This window comes from Erythrolamprus reginae, chromosome 3 (assembly GCF_031021105.1).
Source record: "Erythrolamprus reginae isolate rEryReg1 chromosome 3, rEryReg1.hap1, whole genome shotgun sequence".
Classification (NCBI taxonomy): Eukaryota; Metazoa; Chordata; class Lepidosauria; order Squamata; family Dipsadidae; genus Erythrolamprus; species Erythrolamprus reginae.
The window spans coordinates 8553662-8574537 of NC_091952.1; the positions used below are offsets into that span (position 1 = coordinate 8553662).

The window sequence follows — 20876 nt, forward strand, 5'->3', positions numbered from 1 at the left end:
CATGAGTCTTTGGAGAGGGGCGGCATACAAATCTAATTTATTATTATTATTATTATTATTATTATTATTATTATTATTATTATTATGTGATGCATCCAGCTTGTGGGCCGGGAGTTTGACCCCTCCCCACCCCTGGTCTAGGATCTTTGAAGAACACTAAATTAAGAATCGGTGCCACGTTCATTGCTTCCCACCTGGTATTAATCTATTAATGGCTCTCCTGATTCCCTTTGCTACCAGGTCAACGGCTTGGAAGGTCAACTGAGAAGTCACCAAAGAATCCTTGCTACCAAATATGGCAAGCATCAAGAGAAGGGAGGAAAGGAGAAAAAAAGATGACCTCATTTAGGTGCTGCTTGAATGAGAGGACAATCTGTGGGTGAAAGAAGGAAGGACAATTTTGCGGAATGTTTTCTGGACCAGTGCAAAAGAGCATTGGTGTCCTGGATTGTAAGACTCACTTTTGAGCAGCTGGTCTTTCCTAAGTCATGTACCTATCTCTTTTTCTAAAAACAAACAAGCAAAAAAAGGATCTTGCATGGTATTAGTAGATCCAATGATGGTCTTTCTTCACCCTGAGCTTTGTTTGCAGGGGAAAAATAGGAAGATCAAGGTTCCCACAAGTAAATCACGATCCTTAATGACTTAATGAACATGTCCATGTGGTTTTCTCTGTCACAACGGAGGTGGTTTTCTCTGGCCTCTTGCAACATTTTCATTTAGCTTCCCTGTTTAGTTTGCAGATCTGGGTTTTCTTCATGGTGTCATAGCAGTGTCCAAAATACACTGCTCAAAAAATCAAAGGGAACACTTAAACAACAGAATATCAAACTTCTGTGAAATCAAACTGTACACTTAGGCAGCAACACTGTCTGACAATTTATTTCACATGGTGTTGTGCACATTCAACTTGGTACAGAACAAAGTATTCAATGAGAATATTTCATTCATTCAGGTCTAGGATGTGTTACTTGAGTGTTCGCTTCATTTTTTTCAGAAGTACAGTATATTATACATTTCCCTTTATTTTTTTGAGCCAAGAGCCTGCAAACAAACTTTTCTGTTAACAGATACTTAGGATTATTGAAAAAGAGAATTCACAGGAAACCATTTAAAGGTAGCTAAATTTATAAACTATTCATATGTAGCTTCAAATTCCATAGAATCCTCAGCTGAATTGTCTACAATCCACATAGGGTTTTTGATCATCTGTATCAATCTTGTAGATGTTCCATTTAAAATATCCCTTTCTTCTAAACTAGTTCAAATGTGTATTTTGTGGATAATTTTATAACCCTCCATGCATCTTCCTATTTCCCCTCCCTTAAAATGTGTAGACTTCAATTCTCAAAATTCCCCAGCAAGAAATCTTGCCGAGTTTGAAAAATACCATTTAGAGAGGTAGCTATGAACCCACCACACTTATCATTTTGTCCCTCCTTTTAAATGCTTCCATTTTCCACTCTAATTTTTGAAATGTGGGGCTTGAAAAAGGAGGCACTATTCTAGGGGGTGATCACAGTAATTGAGAGGAAAAACACATGCTCCTATTAAGTGGTGGGTTGGTCCTGTTACAGCACGGTTCTACAAACAAGTAGCAGCAGTGGTGGGAGGCTCTACCCACCCACCCTGGACACTTCTGGGAATGTGTAGAAGCGTCACGCATGTACGCACACACACAAACCATTAACGATGGGATTTAGAACCCATCACTGCCCCTATTGCACTTATTTTCAGTTTATTTTGAGATAATCTCAAGCAGGGAATTTAATTTCTTCACAGCGTACACTGCTCATAGTGTTTAATTGAACTCTTCCTCGAACTCTGGACAGCCTTTTTAATTCTTCTGCCACGTTGCTCCTCAAAAAAGCAGGGTTTGCATTGTGATCATGCAATACACAGTTGGTCCACAGATGGCTCTGCATCCAGCAGAATGTATTATTCTCCTTCACCAAACCAGCTGTGTTGAGATATGTTCCAGCCAAGATGGAAAGGCTGAGATGCAAGTGGTTCCTACACGAGGTAGATATACAGAGCCAGGAAGAAAAGATAAAGGGACTGTTGCTTTTGAAGGTTGGCTTCAGCAGGAACCTCTGTTACTGAAAGGAAAAGAACGAATCTGGCGCACCTTGCATTTTTCGGACTATAAGATGCACCTGACTAGAAGACACACCTAAATGTTGAAGAGGAAAGCGAAAGAAAAAATTTTGGCCTGTGTGCAACCCATTTTGGGGCCTGTTTTCTGCCCATTTTCAATGTTTTTTCAACTTGATTTTTCAGGTCCGTTTTTGAGGCTTTGGGGGGTCATGTTTGAGGTTTTCTTTGCCCTGATTTTGAGGCTATTTCCAACCAGGTTTCTTGGCTAATTTTCTGGGCTTTTTTCAGCCCATTTTGAGGCTTTTTCTGCCTCACTGGGGCTTTTTGCTCTGCTATGGGTTTTTTTTGGGGGGGGGGGAGAAAAGCATCAAAAATAGGCTGGAAAAATCCTTGAAAATAGGCCAAAACAGCCTAGAAATGGGCTCCCAAAATAGCCCCGGAAACAGACCAAAAAAATTCCTCAAAAATGGGCTGAAAAAAGCTGTCTGAAATCTTATAAAATGAAGTCTATAAGATGCACAGAGACTTCATCTCCTTTTGGGATAAAAAAAAGTGTTTCTTATAGTCTGAAAAATACGGTAATATATTAAACTACAGCACCATTGATCCACAATTAAATTTGCAATGATTATAGAAGAAAGTACAGTACAATTGAATACCCTTGCTCTCACATTCCTTGCACAATCTGCAAGATGTGGACTTTTTAAAAAAATGTGATTAGGCAAAACAATAATTTGTAATATAATTGAAATGAAACTATGAGGTGATACAGAACAGCAAAACTGTTAAACAAGCCATAAGAATAAAGGAGATAGTAAAATGTTCCTTTACTTAACAATAGTAAAAGAGTAAAAGTGAACCAATTTTAACTGTGGTTACAATTTAATGATTAGTTATGGAAAGAATAACAAAACGTTTCAGTTTATATACCCTGGAATATTTGAGTTGATATAGTCCTTGCTCAATGAAGTATAAGTAATAGTCCAAACCCTCCATTTTCTTTAAATTGTGGTAACATTTCCAATTTTTTTTTCCTGGTTTTCCTTGCTAAATACATTTCAAAATAAATTGATTCAAATCATTAAATTCATTAAATATTTTAAATTTCTATACGTGCTGTTTAGAACAGGAAGATAATTTTGGTAGGATATTAATTTAACAGTATTTTTCCATTTTTACAAATCTAATTTTATTTACTTAAATAGTTTTATATTATTGTCTTCTTTTACCATTGCGCACCTTGCTGTTAAGTAAATTTCCAAGTATTTTACTTTCTTAACTATTTGAATGGTTTCTTTGATGTTTATAAAGATTTTTCCTGTTAATGAAGCTCTTTCCACACTCCAGACATTTATGGTTTTTCTCTAGTGTGAATTCTTTGATGACGATAAAGAATTGCACTCAAACTGAAACTCTTTCCACACTCCAGGCATTTATATGGTTTTTCTCCAGTATGAATTCTTTGATGTCTACTGAGATCTCCACCCTGAGTAAAGCTCTTTCCACACTCCAGGCATTTATATGGTTTTTCTCCAGTATGAATTCTTTGATGTCTACTGAGATCTCCACCCTGAGTAAAGCTCTTTCCACACTCCAGGCATTTGTGGGGCTTTTCTCCAGTGTGAATACTTTGATGATAAAAGAAACTTCCACTTTGAGTAAAGCTCTTTCCACACTCAAGGCATTTATAATGTTTTTCTCCAGTGTGAATTCTTTGATGTTGAAGGAGGGTTCCACTAAGAGTAAAGCTCTTTCCACACTCAAGGCATTCGTAGGGTTTTTCTCCTGTGTGAATTCTTTTATGTCCACTGAGGATTCCAGCCTGAGTAAAGCACTTTCCACACTCAAGGCACTTGTAGGGCTTTTCTCCAGTGTGAATCCTTTGATGTTGAAGGAGGGTTCCACTATGAGTAAAGCTCTTTCCACATTCTAGACATGTGTATGTTTTTTCTCCTCTGTGAATTCTTTGATGCGCACAGAGTTGTCCCGCCTCAGTAAAGCTCTTTGCACACTCCATGCATTTGTAGGGTTTTTTTCCTGAGTGGATTCTCTGATGTGCATAAAGGCCACTGATGTAACGGAAGCTCTTGCCACATTCCAGACATTTATAAGGTTTTTCCCCTGTGTGGATTCTTTGGTGGTTATCAAGATTTCCCCTCACGCTGAAGCTCTTTCCACATTCCTGGCACTGATACGGTTTTTCTCCTGAATGGGTCCTCAGGTGGTTTTGAAGCTGAGGGTTTGTTTTGAAGGATTTTTCACATTGTGTGCAGTCGTGTTTCTTTTCCTCCTGGGGGTCGGGTCGTCTTCTTCGGGGATTCCCGAGGTTTCCGGACTCCCCGGTTGTTCCTGCCTTCTCCCCGTTTCTCCCTCGGGGCATCCTCCTTCGATTCCGCCTCATGCCTTTTACGGGCGCCTCTTCTACAGCCTTGGCTTTTTTTCCCTCGCTGCCGCCGTTTCCTGAGAAGCCACGCCTTGAGGTGGGCGGGGCTGCCACGCGAGACCGCTCCTTCCGGCCGGCACTTTCTTTCTCAGCCGAGCTCGTCTTTCCTTCTGAGGGGGCGAAGGAGGAGAAATTTGTCACCGCTTCGTCTCTCTCAACAAAAGAACTCCCAAGCCCGCCCGGCGAGGAAGGCCGAACCCCTCGCCCCCTCATGCCGCCTTTTCACCCAGGCTTTCAGGCCGGGGCTCAGGCTCCCCGTCAGCCTCCCCCGTTTGGAAATCTGAAAGCGTCCCTACCTGCATCGAGTGTCCGTCAGCCAGGCCCTCCGTCCCGAAAACATGAGCCTTTTTCTTAAATTAAAAAGTATTAAACATAATTTTGTATAGTTTTTTGTGTTGGAATTGGTAGTGGTTTTGTATTTGGTTTGTTTTTCCTTCTTTGTGTGACATGTGTCCATTCATTTTCATCCTCTGGGGCAGAGATGGGGAACCTATGGCACGGGGACCACTACTGGCACATGAGCTGTTACCCTCGCTCAGCTCCAACATGCCTGTGTGTGCTGGCCAGCTGATTTTTGGCTCACATAGAAGCTCTGGGAGGAGGTTTTTTGCTTCCAGAAGTTGGGAAACAGGCCGTTTCCACCCTCCAGAGGGTCTCCGGGGGGCGGGAGAAGTTGTTTTTGCCCTCCCCAGGCATTAAATTATGGGGTGGGCACTTGCACAAGGGCTTTTTTGGCACCCAAGTAAATAAAGGTTCACCATCACTGCTCTGTGGGGGTTGATTCTGTTTTGCTTCTCTGAGGTTTTAGCTCTGCTAGGCGTTTGTTGGACTTTCTCATTTTGATGTTTGTGTTTCAGAGTTTTTAGGTTTTTCTCTAGGTTTTCTATTTTTTCCTCAATTATTTGGATTAATTTACATTTGTTGCATGTAAAGTTTAGGAGATTTGAGGGCGGAAGTGTGTACACACAGCACAATCTGCAAATCACCATGAAGTCAGTTTGTTCCTCATCCTTGTGTGTTGTTGGTTGCAAGGTGGATGTGGGAAAATAGAATGTCTTCCAGAAAGGCGTTAAAACCTGGCTTTTCCGGCAGGCCTGGAATTAGGATTGACTGCAAGTAGGAATGGTTTTGTAGGATATTATTGCATTGCTGATTTTATTGCTCTATTTTTAGCATTGTTGTATTTATGATTATTGTTAGCTGCTCTGAGTCCTATTTGGAATGAGCAGCATAGAAAGAAAGAAAGAAAGAAAGAAAGAAAGAAGGAAGGAAGGAAGGAAAGAAAGAAAGAAAGGAAGAAAGAAGGAAAGAAGGAAGGAAAAAAGAAAGAAAGAAAGAAAGAAAGCTGGCTGGCCAGCTTCTGATTATCATAGAACAGTGGTTCTCAATCTTTCTAAGGCTGCGACCCCTTAATACAGTTCCTCATGTTGTGGTGACCCCCAACCATAAGTCTAGCACCAATTCACCCAAGAGAGCTTTAAGATATAGATAAGATATGATAAAATTATAATTTGATGTTTACATAAATAAATAGAGAACTGGTACGGCCATCCAGTGAGAGCCCACCAAAGTTCCTTGGAGACCCTGGAAAGTGTCATTGTTCATCTTTGAGGTCTGTGTATAGTTTGGCCTCTGCATTCAGGGTGTTGCATCACCAGAACCACCCTCTGAAGATGAGGAGGTGGCCTCCATCACTGTGGAACCCCCATACAGCAATCCATCAATTCTCACATCATCATAATTAGTGAATGAAGTCAGACATTCAGATATTAGAATATTAAAATGCTTGGAAATCTGCAAATTAGCCATAGAAATTCATGATAAAAAGGAAACAGAATTTTATAAAATATGGATAATTGGTATAATTGATTGGAACAAAGAGACAAAGTTAAATAATTAGTAATAACAAAGGAAATAAGGTGGAAGGAGAATAGATGTAGACAAGATGTTATGAGATAGAGATAATTGTAATGGGTTGGATTTTAATGAATTGTGTGAATATAGATAAGTTAATGAACAAGTGTTATTGATACATGGAAGATATACTGATATGCAACATTGCTAAATGAATATTAATTTTTACTGTTTAGGTCTTGTTCTGTTATGTAATATTATGTCGTGTCTTTTGAAAGTTGGTTTTATACATATGTATTTATATGTTTTTAAAACTGTTCAATTAAAATTAGTTTTTATTTTTTTAAAAGTCTGTGGAATGAAAAGAAAAAGCGAGGAGTGAAAGACCTTGGAAAGATCTTGGGCTAAATGACTTGGGGAGGGAGAGAGAAGGAGAGAGAGAGAGAGGAGGAAGGAGGGAAAGAGGGAGGGAAGAGAAAATACAGGGAAGGGAGAAGTGGTGGGATTTAGCTGGTCCTCCCTGGTTCAGGAGGTTGGGAGTTCGATCCTAGCTAGAGGTAGATGTAGGGTCTTCTGTTTGGACAGAGGTTTGGACTAGATGACCTGCAAGTCCCTTCCAACTCTGTTGTTGTATTGATCTAGCCCCTCCTTCTGGCCTCCCTTGCCTGGCCCGGCCCTGCCTCACCCCTCCCATCCTCAGGGTCCCCGCCCCCCCAGTAAACGACCTGTCTCAAGATCCCGTGGATCCCTTTGGCTCAGGCAGGGGGATTCCCCGCCGGTTCCCCCTCTGCGCCAAGCGAAGGGATCGTGGAAAGGCTGCTGAGCCCACAATGGGGCTTCCTCGAAAGTAGGAATTGGGAGCATCCAGAAAGGAGGAGGGCCAATGGGAGTTTTCCTTTCTGTAGCGTCATCTGTCTGCGGGCAGACTGTCCCACCACCTCACCCACTTGAGGGGAGACTTCCGCCCAGAGAAGAAGCCCCCGTTCGTTCTTCAGGCCGAGATCCCTCCCCCCTCCCACTCTCTCTGCTTCTCTCTCTCCTCCTTCGGGTGAAGCCACAGAGGACTCTGTCCAGAAACCGGTGACGCTCAAGCAGGGAGAATTCCCATTGGTGCTGCCCTTCGTTCTGGCCCCTCCCATCTCCAGCGGCAGAGATAAACGCTTCTCCTCTAACGCCTCTGCCTCCCCCTCCCCAACGCAGAACCGCGGATTCTTCCTCTGGGGCTGGAAGCATCTGGGTGGACGAACACTCAGGCGCGCGCACATACACACGCACACACAGAGACAAACAAAGAGAGAAAGAGAGAGGTTTCATTCCACAGATGTTTTCCCCCAGGGTAATTTGCATATAACAACCGTGGAACAAGAAGCGCTCCTAAAACAAAAGGGGCCCTTTTTGTACTGTATTGTTATTATCCTGGCAAAAAATAGAACATAAAGGTAGTGAAAAAAGTAGGGAAAGGGGGAAAGTAAAAGGGGGAATAAAGAGGATAAGAAAGGAAAGGGAAAGGAAAGAAAAAGGGAATATCCTATGCTATGCTATTCCTATTCAATCCCATTTTTGCTATGCCATGCTTTGCTAAGCTATGCTAAGCCATAACTATCCTATCCTATCCCTATTCAATTTCACTCTATGCTGTCTATACTATGCTATGCTAAAACATGCCTATCTATGTATATACCTCTCTATCCATCCATCTATTAATCTATCTTTCTATCCATCCATCCATCCATTGGATCCATCCATCCATCCACCTAGTGGATATATCTCTCTATCCATCCATCCATCCATCCATCCATCCACATACCTACCTAGCTACCTACCTACCTTTACAATTTCTACTCCATTCCATTCTGTTTTATTCTATCCTATCCTATATCCTATGCTATGCTATTTCTATTCCATTCTGTTCTTTCTATGCCATGCTATACTATGCTAAACCATGCCATTCCAATCCTATCCTTCTTCCCTATTCCGTTCCGTTCTATCCTATCTCCTATGCTGTGCTATACTATGCTATTCCTATTTCATTCTATTATTTGCTATACTATGTTAAGCCATGCCATTCCATCTATCTAGCTACCTATCTTCCTACCTTTCTTTCTTATTCCATTCTGTTCTGTTTTATTATATCCTATCCAATATCCTATGTTATGTTATTCCATTCTATTCTTTCTATGCGAAGCCATGCCATTCCTATTCTATCCTATCCTATCCATCCACCAACCCACCTACCGACCCTTACTAAATTTTCCTCTCCCATTCTGTTCTGTTCTATCCTATGCTGCAGGCATTTTTATAAGTGTTCTGCAGTGTGGACTGGACTGAACTTGACTGGACTGGACAATTGCGCTGCACTGTATTGTAATTGCAATTCCTCCCATGTGGATTATGTGGTGTGTGTAAAGGCTTCCCCTGTGACTGAATGGCTTTCCACACTCCAGGCATTTATTCAGTGACTCTCCCGAGTGGCTCCTTAGATGTCTGTGGATATTGGATTATCTACCGGAGGACTTCTCACATTCTGGGCGCCGGTATTTCCTCCCTCCCTTCTTTCTCCGGGGCTCCCTGCATTTTCCGAAGGCCCCTCATTCCTCCAGGCCCCTCTCGGGATGTCCCCCCCCCGGTTTCCGGCTCCCCACATCGCCTTCTAGGTAGCACCAATTCCCGGGGTCCCATTGGCCAGCAGCCCCTACCAGAATTCCCTAACGGTCCAGACACCACCAGTCACGTGATTCCCCCCTCAGAGCTCCGCTCAACCGACGGAAGTCCTATTAATAGGGAGAAGCTGGATTCGCTTCACCGCGAAGGGATTTGTTTAAAAACTTTCACAGGGGTTTGCTTAAAAAGAAATACTGTAATGTCTATGGAAAGTCTCAGTCATCCAAGTCAGGGGACTCCAAATTCAGCAACTTTAAGACTTGGGGACTTCAACTCCCAGAGTTCCAGTAGAGCTCGCTGAGGAACTCTGGGAGTTGAAGTCCGCAAGTCTCAAAGTTGCCGAGGTTGGAGACCTCTGGTTGTCACACGTGATTTCCCTTAAGAGCTACGGCCAGCCGAGCGAAGTCCAATTAATGAGGAAAAGCTGGATTTGCTTAACCGCGGAGGGATTCCTTTCAAAACTTAAAGGGTTTGCTTAACAAAGAAATAATGTCTACGGAGAGCCTCAGTCATCCAGCTCTAGGGTCTCCAGCCTCAGCGACTTTCAAGACTTGGGGACTTCAACTCCCAGAGTTCCTCAGTCAGCAAAGGAACTCTGGGAGTTGAAGCCCGCAAGTCTCAAAGTTGCTGAGGTTGGAGACCCCTGATATTCCAGTTCATGGTTGTCCCAAAGGGGTTGTTTTTTCCAAGAGGCAGCTGGGCTTCCAAGAAGCTTTTTCAGCTCTTGACTGGAGGGTGTGAAATTTATAAGTCCTTCCATTCCCCCCACTCTTCTTCCCATCCAGTCAGAGTTGAAGAAACTTCTTGGATGAGAAGGGAAACGTCTTCGAAGGAAAAACACAAAAGCCCAGTTCCCTCTTGGAAAAGAAAAGCAAGTTTGAGAAATTGGGGCGACTCACTTAACAACTGCATTGCTTAGCAATGGAAATTATTCCAACTTTGTCATAACAACAACAACAACAACATATACCTTCTTTTCTATTATTTCTTAGATATATGTTTTACTATGAGTATCTCCTCTATAACCTTCGTCATGTATTTTACTATGTGTATATAGATATATACCCACTAAAACCCTCATTGTGTATTGGACAAAATATATAAATAAATAAATATAAATAATAAATAACAACAGAGTTGGAAGGGACCTTGGAGGTCTTCTAGTCCAACCCCTTGCTTAGGCATGAAACCCTACACTACTTCAGACAGATGGTTATCCAACATCTGCTTTCAAACGTCCAGTGTTGGGACATTCACAACTTCTGGAGGCAAGCTGTCCCACTGATCAACCCTTCTGACTGTCAGGAAATTTCTCCTTAGTTCTAAGTTACTTCTCTCCTTGTTTAGTTTCCACTCATTGCTTCTTGTTCTACCCTCATAAGTCAATGAACAGGCAGGCAGGCAATAGATATTTTGATTGATTGATTGATTGATTGATTGATTGGACAGATGAAAGAGCTTGCAAGCCAGTAAGAGCTTGGGAAATCATTAGCACCTTGTTAGGGCCAGAAAGAAACATTTGGAGCAAATTAAAGCAATGGAAAAAACCCTGCAAAGACATAGGGCTTGGAAAACATTCTTCGACAAGAGTATATTCAAACCAAACAGCTAAAATTATATTTAATAATGAACAATTAGAAAGTTTTGATATTTTTAAAGGTGTAAGACAGAGTTGCCCTCTTTCACCTCTATTGTTTATTTTAACTCTGGGAGTTTTGTTGATAAAGGTAAGGGCAAATAATAAAATCAAAGGATTAGATATAGGGAAAAAAACCTATAAAGTTCAAGCTTTTGCTGATGACATGGTTTTTGTAGTAGAAAATCCTATAACATCAATTCCAAATTTAATAGAAATGATAGAAGAATATGGAGGTGTCGCAGGTCTAACAATCAATAGAAACAAGACACAATTATTAATTAGGAACATGACAGATATACAAATAAAACAATTAGAAAACCTGGCGGATATGAAGATAGCAAAAAAAAGTGAAGTATTTAGGTATCTGGATTACAACTAAAACAATGTCTCTAAAAAACGACAACAATATGAAACTCATTTCTGAAATTAAAAAAGACTTAGAAACATGGAATAATTTACAATTATCCTTCATGGGGAGAATTTCAACAATTAAGATGAATATTTTACCTAAAGTACTGTTTTTATTTCAGGTTATACCTATAAACCTTGGAGGAAGTTTCTTTAAAGAACTAACAAAGATGGTTAAGAAATTTTTATGGCAAGGGAAAAAGGCGAGAATAAAACTAAGTGCTTTAGAACAGTGATTTTCAACCTTTTTTGAGCCGCGGCACATTTTTTACATTTACGAAACCCTGGGGCACATTGAGCGGGGGGAGGGTGGGGATTAAAAAAAGTTTGGACAAAAAAATCCTCTCTCTCTCTCTTCCTCCCTTTTGCTCTATTTCTCCCCCCCTCTTTCTCTCCCTTCCTTCTTTCTCTCTCCATCCCTTTCTTTCTCTTCCTTCCTTCCTCTTTTTTGCTCTTTCTCCCTCCCTCCCTTCCTCCCTCTATGTCTTTCTCTCTCTCCTTCCCTCCCTCTCTTTCTCTCTCTCTATCACTTTTTTCTCTCTTTATCTTTCTTGCTTTCTTTCTCTTGTTGTCTTTCTCTCTCTCTTGCTTTCTCTCTCTCTTGTTCTCTTTCTCTCTTGCATTCTCTCTCTCTTGTTCTCTTTCTCTTGCTCTTTCTCTCTCTCTCTTGCTTGCGTTCTCTCTCTTTCTTTCTTGCTTTCTTTCTCTTGTTGTCTTTCTCTCTTGCTTTCTCTCTCTCTCTTGTTCTCTCTCTCTTGCTTTCTCTCTCTCTTGTTCTCTTTCTCTCTCTCGCTCTTTCTCTGTCTCTCTTGCTTTCTTTCTCTCTCTCTCTCAGCTTCGCAGCACACCTGACCATGTCTCACGGCACACTAGTGTGCCCCGGCACACTGGTTGAAAAACACTGCTTTAGAAGATATTAAAGAAAGAGGAGGTCTTGCATTACCTAATTGGAAGTTATGTTATCAGGCTGCAGCCTTATCTTGGATTAAGGACTGGATGACTTTCGAAACAGATGATTATTAAATTTGGAGGGTCACGATCTCATGCTTTATTGGAATAAAATAAAAAGGGGGATAAAAGAAATTATCCTTCAGGAAGTCAAAAATATAAAAAGGATATTTATTATTTAATAACTCATATCCTGGTAGCTGCCAGGATTGTATATGTCTTGTCTGTCTTTTATGAAAAATTAATTCTTCCCCTTTTTTAATATTTTTGTCAATAAAAATAAATTAATAATGTAATAAAATAATAAAAAATAATGCACATATTGATAAAAAAAGGAAACATATGAATCATGCTGCATCCACTTATTAGGTTCCTCTAACATGAAGATCCTTACATATCATATTTTTCGGAGTATAAGTTGCAGTGGACTATAAGATGCGCCTTAGTTTTGGGGGGAAGAAAATAGGGAAAAGCGTCTGCTTACCAGATATTCCTCTGGCTAGCATCTTTAGTCTGGTCAGCTTCAGTACCTTATTTTATCCCCTGGCTAGGGCTTTAAAAAAACCTTATTCAGAGAGAGTAACAATGAAAGAGCTTGCAAGCCAGTAAGAGCTTGGAAAATCATTAGCACCTGCTTAGGGCCAGAAAGAAACATTTGGAGCAAATGAAAGCAATGGAAAAAACCCTGCAAAGACATAGGGCTTGGAAAACATTCTTCAAAAAGAGTAACAATGAAAGAACCTGCAAAGTAAGAGCTGGGAAGATCCTTAGCATCTACTTAGGGCTGCGGGAAAAAAAGCTTCGAAAAAGCTACATCCAGGGTATAAGACCCACCTGAATCTTCAACCTCTTTTAGGAAGGAAAAGGGTACATCTTATACTCCAAAAATACCTGAGGGTTATCCATTCTTTTAGTCATGTTATCACAAAGGCTTTGTGAACCAATCTAATAGTCCAAACCCTCCATTTTCTTTAAATTGTGGCAACGTTTCCAATTTTTTTCTTCCTGATTTTCCTTGCTAAATACATTTCAAAATAAATTTATTCAAATCATTAAATCTATTAAATATTTTAAATTTTTATACGTGCTGTTTAGAACAGGAAAATAATTTTGGTAGGATATTCATTTAACAGTATTTTTCCATTTTTACAAATCTAATTTTATTTACTTAAATAGTTTTATATTATTGTCTTCTTTTACCATTGCGCACCTTGCTGTTAAATAAATTTCCAAGTATTTTACTTTCTTAACTATTTGAATGGTTTCTTTGATGTTTATAAAGATTTTTCCTGTTAATGAAGCTCTTTCCACACTCCAGACATTTATGTTTTTTCTCTAGTGTGAATTCTTTGATGACGATAAAGATTTGCACTCACACTGAAACTCTTTCCACACTCCAGGCATTTATATGGTTTTTCTCCAATGTGAATTCTTTGATGCTGACGGAGATGTCCAAGCTGAGTAAAGGTCTTTCCACACTCCAGGCATTTATATGGTTTTTCTCCAGTGTGAATTATTTGATGTTGACAGAGCTGTGCACCCTGAGCAAAGCTCTTTCCACACTCCAAACATTTGTAGGGTTTTTCTCCAGTGTGAATTCTTTTATGATTATTAAAATTTCCCCTCATATTGAACCTCTTTCCACACTCAAGGCACTTGTAGGATTTTTCTCCTGTGTGAATTCTTTTATGTCTACTGAGGTTTCCAGCCTGAGTAAAGCTCTTTCCACACTCCGTGCATTTGTAGGGCTTTACTCCAGTGTGAATCCTTTGATGTTGAAGGAGGGTTCCACTATGAGTAAAGCTCTTTCCACATTCCAGACATTTATACAGTTTTTCTCCTGTGTGAATTCGTTGATGTTGACGAAGGTTCCCAACCTGAGCAAAGCTCTTTCCACATTCCAGACATGGGGATGTTTTTTCTCCTATGTGAATTTTTTGATGCGTATGGAGGTGTCCAGCCTGAGTAAAGCTCTTTCCACACTCCATGCATTTGTAGGGCTTTTCTCCAGTGTGAATCCTTTGATGTTGAAGGAGCGTTCCACTATGAGTAAAGCTCTTTCCACAGTCCAGACATGTGTATATTTTTTCTCCTCTGTGAATTCTTTGATGCGCACGGAGGTGTCCAGCCTGAGTAAAGCTCTTTCCACACTCCATGCATTTGTAGGGCTTTTCTCCAGTGTGAATCCTTTGATGTTGAAGGAGCATTCCACTATGAGTAAAGCTCTTTCCACAGTCCAGACATGTGTATATTTTTTCTCCTCTGTGAATTCTTTGATGCGCACGGAGGTGTCCAGCCTGAGTAAAGCTCTTTCCACACTCCATGCATTTGTAGGGCTTTTCTCCAGTATGAATCCTATGATGTTGAAGGAGGGTTCCACTATGAGTAAAGCTCTTTCCACACTCCATGCATTTGTAGGGTTTTTCTCCAGTGTGAATCCTTTGATGGTTATCAAAATTTCCCCTCAAACTGAAGCTCTTCCCACACTCCAGGCATCTGTAAGATTTTTTTCCTGAGTGGTTTTGAAGCTGAGGGTTTGTTTTGAAGGATTTTTCACATTGTGTGCAGTCGTGTTTCTTTTCCTCCTGGGGGTCGGGTCCTCTCGTTCGGGGATTCCCGAGATTTCCGGACTCTCCGCTTGTTCCCGCCTTCTCCCCGCTTCTCCCTCCGGGCATCCCCCTTTGACTCCGCCTCATGCCTTTTACGGGCGCCTCTTCTACAGCCTTGACTTTTTTTCCGTCGCCGCCACTCTGAGAAGCCACGCCTTGAGGTGGACGGGGCTGCCACGCGAGGCCACTCCTTCCGGCCGGCACTTTCTTTCTCCGCTAGGCTCGTCTTTCCTCCTGAGGGGGCGAAGGAGGAGAAAGTTGTCAGCGCTTCGTCTCGCCCTCCAAAAGAACTCCCAAGCCCGCCCGGCGAGGATTCCAAACCCCGCCTCACGCCGCCTTTTCAGCCAGGCTTTCAGGCCGGGCCTCAAGATCCCCGTCAGCCTCCACTGCTTGAAAATCTTAAAGCGTCCCTACCTGCATCGAGTGTCCGTCAGCCAGACCCTCCGTCTCGTCCGCGTCCACACGCCTCCCCGGTCACGCCATTTAAATCCGGGCGCTGACCAGTCACGTGATTCCCCCCTCAGAGCTCCGCTCAGCCGACGGAAGTCCTCTTAATAAGGAAAAGCTGGATTCGCTTCACCGCGGAGGGATTCATTTAAAATCTTTCACAGGGGTTTGCTTAACAAAGAAATAATGTCTACGGAAATTCTCAGTCATCCAAGTCAGGGGTCTCCAAATTCAGCAACTTTAAGACTTCAGGACTTCAACTCCCAGAGTTCCAGCAGAGCTCGCTGAGGAACTCTGGGAGTTGAAGTCCGCAAGTCTCAAAGTTGCCGAGGTTGGAGACCTCTGGTTGTCCCACGTGATTTCCCCTTCAGAGCCTCGTCCCGCCGAACGGTCCAATTACTAAGGAAAAGCTGGATTTGCCGCGGAGGGATTCGTTTAAAAACTAAAGGTTTTGCTTAACAAAGAAATAATGTCTACGGAGAGCCTCAGTCATCCAGCTCTGGGGTCTCCAACCTCAGCAACTTTAAGACTTGAGGACTTCAACTCCCAGAGTTCCTCAGTCAGCAAAGCAACTCTCCTAGTTGAAATCCGCAAGTCTCAAAGTTACTGAGGTTGGAGACCCCTGATATTCCAGTTCATGATTGTCCCAAAGGGTTTTCTTTCCCCAAGAGGCAACTGGGCTTTCTGGTTCCAAGAAGCTTCTTCAGCTCTGACTGGATGGGGAAGAAGAGTTGGGGGGAATGGAAGGACTTATAAATTCCCCACCCTCCAGTCAAGAGCTGAAGAAGGGAAACGTCTTTGGAGAAAAAAACACAAAAGCCCAGTTCCCTCTTGAAAAAAGAAAGCGCCTTTGGATTAATAAAGAAAAGTTGAGAAATTGGGGCGACTCACTTAACAACTGCATTGGAAATGGTTCCAACTTTGAGTAACAACAGAGTTTGAAGGGACCTTGGAGGTCTTCTAGTCCAATCCCCTGCTTAAGCAGGAAACCCTACACTACTTCAGACAGATGGTTATTCAACATCTGGTTATTCAACAGATGGTTATTCAACGTCCAGTGTTGTGACATTCACAACTTCTGGAGGCAAGCTGTTCCACTGATCAACTGTTCTTACTGTCAGGAAATTTCTCATTCTAAGTTAGTTCTCTCTTCATTTAGTTTCCACCCATTGCTTCGTCTACCCTCATAAGTCAATGAATAAATTAGGCAGGTAGATAGATAGGCAGACAGGCAGTTATGCCCCATTTTATGACATCCGCGGCATACAAATATTATTATTATTGTTGTATCCTGAAATGGCTACCTTGTAACTCTGTAAATAGTTTGTTCCTCTTTCCAGCGCTGTCTGAGCCCAAGCAGGAAGTCGCTCCTGATTGGCTCAGACGCGGCCGGCTCTAGCTTTGGCGGGAACCGCAAAAGTATAAAAGAAGCGGTTTCTCCAGGCAGAGTCAGTCGGTACTCGCTGAATTGTCACTTTACCTTGCTGAGCTGTCACTTGTTCTCTGAGCTGAATAAAAGTACCGATTGCTCAAAAACCCTGTCCTGGGTCTACTTCACTGGCGACGAACGAACGGAAGAAACTTCGCGTGCAACATGGACAAAATCCAGATCGGCCAGGCTCCGGAACTCTTCGATCCCGAGAAAATGACATGGGACGAGTACATGGCCACCTTCGAGATCTTCCTCGAGGCGGCGGGAATGCAGGACGCCGGAGCCGATCGCAGACGGGCTATTTTTCTTAACTACTGCGGCGCAGAGATCCGTAGACTTGCCCAAACTCTCACCGAACCAGAACAAGCAAGAACCACAGCGTGGGACGTCCTTCAACAGAAACTAGCGAGCCATTTCAAACCAACCAGACCAGCCATGGTTTACCGGCATCAATTCCACATGATGGCTCAGAGAGAAACCGAGTCGATCAGCCAATTTACAACGCGGCTTCGAACGGTACTTGCTCAATGCAAGTTTAAAGACCCGGAAGCTCGCCTCACCGACGCCTTGGTTTTCGGCATGAAGAGCAACACAGTGAGAAATAAACTCCTCACCGAAGAAGAGCCGACTCTACAAACCGTGATTAAATTAGCGCAGACCGCGGAAGCAGCCGACGCAGCGGCAAGAGAATTAAAAGAGCACGGAAGGCGAGAAATCATTGCCAAAATCGACGCCGAGTCTCCCAGCGCCATGGGAACAGACGACCTCAGCCAGCCAACTAGCAACGGGGACAACTGCCTCCTCCTGCAAGACCAGCCGAGACACCCTAGAGCTACTCACCCAGCCCCCTGCGCGGGCTGCCGGGGAAATCACCAGCGCCATCGATGCCCCTTCCGAGACGCTACTTGCCGCCGTTGCAACCGGAGAGGCCACATCGCCATCGCATGCAGGGCAACGGCACCAGAAGAAACTTTTGCCACACAACAATACCAGCGACCTCAAAACCAGCCCCCCCAATCGCGAGAAAGGAGACCGTTCCGCAACTCGGGTCAAAGGAACTACTCAACCGCTAACCGCGACTACAATAGAGGGAACTCTCAATTTTCCGTGAATAACACGGCAACCAAAAAGGGGGCTAAAATTGTTATCTCATTGTTACTAAATAACCAGCCTTGCTCAATGGAGCTGGATACGGGCTCGAGATATACCATCATGCCCTGGGAAAAATTTAAGCTATATATGCCTAATGTGTCTAAGGCTGACCTAACTCAAACCTCTTTGGTGATCAGAGACTTCCAAGGGGGGGTAATCTCGGTCCTGGGAACAGCAAATGTACCTATTGCATTTAAGAATGTTAAATGTACCCTTCCCATGCTTATTGTGACGGGGGCCAAACACTCCCTGCTGGGTCTAGCGTGGATGGAACCGTTGGGGATCGAAATTTCGGGTGTGTGTAATGTAAACTGTGATAATATGCCTAACTTTGTGAAAGAGTTCCCTGAAGTGTTCAGCCCCACCTTGGGATTGTATAAGGGACCCCCTATATCTTTCTCTATGGACCCCAAGGTCCCACCGGTTAGACTGAAACCTCGCAGGGTCCCCCTTCCGCTTCTCCCCAAGCTAGACATACAGCTGGACAAACTCATTAGTCAAGGTATTTTGGTCCCTGTGGAACAGGGGCCATGGGAAACTCCCATAGTGACACCCCTGAAGCCAGATGGCTCTTTAAGAGTTTGCGCTGATTACAAATCAACCCTGAATAAGGCACTCCAACACCACCCCTACCCCATCCCGGTTGTGCAACAACTCTTACACTCCCTGGGGGAGGGAAAAAGGTTCGCAAAGATCGACCTGGCGCAGGCTTACCAGCAACTTCCGGTCGATGAACAAACAGCAAACGCTCAAACGATTGTAACGCACAGGGGGGCTTTCAAATGCACGAGGTTACAGTTTGGGGTAAGCATAGCCCCAGGAATATTCCAGAGCATCATGGAACGCCTATTGTCAGGGGTAAATGGGGCAATTCCATATTTTGATGACATCTTAATTGCAGGGGAAAACCAGGAACAAGTGAACAAAAGAATAAGGGAAGTACTTAAGAGGCTACAGGACAAAGGGTTACGAATCAAGCCTGATAAATGTGTCTGGGGAACTAACAGTATTGAATTCCTTGGGTATAAAATAGATAAAGAAGGTATCCACCCCACAACAGAGAAGCTGAGAGCAATTAGAGAAGCCCCAGAGCCACGAGATAAGAATGAGTTGCAGGCATTTTTGGGCCTCCTTAATTTTTATTCCGTTTTTTTAAAGCAGAAGGCAACAGTAGCAGAGCCTCTCCATCGTTTACTCCAGAAGGAAGCCCGCTGGACATGGGGGAAAACTGAACGTGAAGCTTTTTCTCAAATAAAAAATTTATTAACTTCGAAAAGTGTAGTAGTCCAATATAGTGCTTCACTACCCATTAGGCTCACCTGCGACGCTTCGCCGTACGGCATAGGAGGAGTCTTAGCTCACGTTCTACCTAATAAGACAGAGGCCCCAATAGCATTTTTTTCAAGAACCATGACCAGCACAGAGAGGAATTATAGCCAGTTAGACAAGGAGGCTCTAGCATTAGTGGCAGGGGTAAAGAAGTTTCACAATTACATTTTTGGAAGAAGCTTTGAGCTAGTCACTGACCACAAACCCCTACTAGGCCTGCTAGCCCCCAACAAGCCCACTCCACCTTTTATGTCTCCAAGACTAATCAGATGGGCTCTTTTCCTCTCAGGGTATCAGTATGAGCTCACCCACAAGGGGGGGAAGGAAATCAATCATGCAGACGGCCTCAGCAGATGCCCCATAGCAGACTTAGTGGAAGACCCTGTTCCTTCCACAGATGTGTTAATGATAGAACTCGAGGAAAACCCACTAACCACAGCAAAAGAGGTAGCTGCACACACGCAGCAAGATCAAATCCTTAAACAAGTGGTGAACTGTGTTCTAAAGGGATGGCAAAATGATATTGTTAAACCTGAATTGTGTGATTTTAAAAACAAAAGGCTTGAATTATCATATGTAAAAGGTTGTTTGCTGTGGGGGGATAGAGTGATCATCCCCAAACGCCTAAGGGAAAAGGTACTCAAAATGTTACACGTGGGCCATCCTGGGATTGTCAGGATGAAGAGCCTAGCAAGGGGGCATTTATGGTGGCCAGGGCTAGATGCTGATATTGAAAGTTGGGTTTCAAAGTGTGACCCGTGCCAAGAGTCAAGGCCCAGTCCCCCCAAAACAACTCCGGCTGAGTGGGAACAGCCTGCTGGTCCTTGGTCTAGGATCCACATTGATTTTGCTGGCCCAGTTGGGTCTCAGTATTTTTTAATAGTGGTTGATGCCTTCTCCAAATGGTTGGAAATAATAGCAATGAACAACATAACCACAAGTGCCACTATCAAGGTATTGAGCAGACTGTTTGCATCCCATGGTTGCCCCGATCTCTTAGTGTCTGACAATGGGCCACAGCTAACAGCCAGGCAATTCGAATTATTCCTAGATGGCCTAGGGGTCAGGCATGCCCTCATCTCGCCTTACTCGCCCTGGGCTAACGGGTTGGCAGAACGTTACGTACGGGTGGCAAAGGAGGCATTGCACAGGTCAGGCCCTGGGGATGTGCAACAAAACTTGGACCAATTCTTACTAACCCAGCACATTACCCCTAACTCGCACACACATGTAAGCCCTGCAGAGTTATTGATGGGAAGGAAGTTGAGGTCACCATTAGACAGGTTAAATCCAAGGTTCTGTGTTAATAATAACCAAATGTGTATGAAACCAGAAAGAGAAATGTATTTGGGACAAAATGTATATGTAAAATGTTTTGATGGAAATGTAAACTGGATGAAGGGAATTATTGTTAAGCAAAACGCACCCAAGACTTATGTTGTTAAACTAGAGGATGGTCGTTTGTGGAAACGACACATAGACCACATTCGGAAACGAACTGAAAATCAATTGCCACAAACCGCTGACATGGACTCTCCCCCTTCAACAGACTTTAGTACATTGCCCGAACTAAGAAACACGCAAAGAGACTTATCGGGCCAGGGGGAACCATCCAGCGACGCCGAGCCATCCTCGTCCTCCGAAGCCTTCGTTGGGCCTGCCAGGCCAAGTCCGCCGCACCGGGAGAACAGCGGCGAGCCATCCTCCACAGTCAGTGGCGAAGGAGAAATTGAACTGTGCAGGTCAGCGCGAGAGCCTCGGAGGCCTCACCGATTGGACGACTTCGTCACATGGCTTTCTTGATGGATGAGTCCAACTATGAGGGGAGGGGTGTTGTATCCTGAAATGGCTACCTTG

At 43.3% G+C, this 20876-nt stretch overlaps 1 pseudogene; it reads right to left on the reverse strand.

Annotated features, from left to right (window-relative positions):
- Nucleotides 1-15157, reverse strand: part of LOC139163485 (zinc finger protein 850-like) — a 36343-nt pseudogene extending 21186 nt beyond the window's left edge.
- Nucleotides 15158-20876: the final 5719 nt, after the last annotated feature.